We start from the raw sequence: 1,823 nt of genomic DNA on the forward strand, positions 1-1,823 counted from the left end.
ATACAAGAGAGATTATAAGCATTAAATAAGCATATTAAGACTCGAAAATAAGCACAAATAGCTGCGCAGAGGAAAACTAGCGCATGTAAGTAACAAATTACCCTGCAGTGAGAAAAATGCTCACCTAGGGGAAGCCCGCAACGACACACCTGTGACAGAGAGAGGGCAGGCTGGGGTTTTTCCAAGGCAACGCAACTGTCGCCATTTGTGCTTTGTGGTATTTTTACTTATTTCTGAACTTCTTAACGACTCCTTTTTGAACAATGTTGGATTTCAACAGTGACCTGTGATCTATAAAAAGGTAAAGATAACTAAATTGGTGTCGTGTGTATGTACGCGTCACAAAATCCCAGTAAACACCAAAATTACCCTTTTATTTCTTTTTCCGATTTACTTTATGTTTCTTTTAGTGTATATACAATAAATAGAAGTGCCATGACAGGATAATCATCTAGAATTATAAAGAATATAAGCATATATGCAGTACATGGCCCAAACAGTTTTGTTCTCCCCTGGTAAACAAAGTGATTTTTAAGTAAAGCTGATGATTTAGTCTTTTTATGTAAATAGTGAAAATTATTTAATAAGCACCCATAGAATACACGTATGCTTACACGTAACTACGTTCGCCTCGCGCGCGCTCACTAGCATACACCGAACAAGCCCTTTACAATAGTACACCTCGTTCACACATACGCAATAAACTAAAGAAGCGGTGGTCATTGGCTTCTTCCTGCGAGCAATTAGAATCTGCAGCCCGCGGAATACCTGGAAAGGAAATGCAACACGTCTAACAATTCCTTCCAACGCCTCCTTACCGCCGCAGCCTTTCTCGCCCACCTCCGACCTCCAGGCAGAAAAAATCATTCCAAGCCAAGAGGGACCCACATCAGAAGAAAACACATAGGGTCCGTCATCCACACTCACAGCTGCCGCAACACCTGGAGAACCCTGTTGGTCCATTGACATGAAGATAGCCACCACGTTCGGTGCAAAGAAGATTGGGACTCGTAAGGGAAAAGAGGATCAGACCACAACAGACATCTTAACGCATGTGTACAGCATAACTTGCGGCGGGCTGTATAAAGTTTACATAGGTGAGATACAGGACGAGAGCCTCCACGAACACGAATAAACCAACACCGCAACGCCCCTCCGACACATGTCACTAGAGCGCCTTCGTGTTCTCGTCCCGACGCCGACGGCTATACCCCAAGTGGTCCCAGGCCTCCATCAAAAAGCAGGGCCTGCCCCCAGACGAACAAATAAAGAATGGTAGGAAGCGGCATACATTCACTCTACCAACAACTGTAACACCCGCAACGGGAGTCATTAACTAGCCAAGGTCGTCCTCAACCGATCAACGACGGTGACCTTACGCCTAGTACAACTATATACCTCTATTGTATCTCTTTTCCATATATGCCCCTGATGATGCAGTTAAATGTGAAAAGGCCTTCGCATATTCGTGTGTTTGTTTAGGTTTTGCTGCACCTTCCCTCGTTGTTCTAACTTACACACACGCACACATACCACACCCACACACACAGAGCGAACACACACACACACACACACACAACACACACACCACACACACACACACACTTCATATACACAACACACGTACTATGTACACACACACACACACACACTGCATGTCAGAGGTTAACCATAAACAAAAAAACAAACGCTTTTTGTGTATTGTGTGTTGCGCGTGTATGTGGGTGTGCATGATACATGTGTGTGTCTGCCTGTGCATGTGGGTGGTCCTATGTGAGTATGTATGTATGACAACTGTGTGTTGTATGCGTGTATTATGTGTA

The sequence above is a fragment of the Penaeus chinensis genome, chromosome 22, assembly GCF_019202785.1.
Source record: "Penaeus chinensis breed Huanghai No. 1 chromosome 22, ASM1920278v2, whole genome shotgun sequence".
NCBI lineage: Eukaryota > Metazoa > Arthropoda > Malacostraca > Decapoda > Penaeidae > Penaeus > Penaeus chinensis.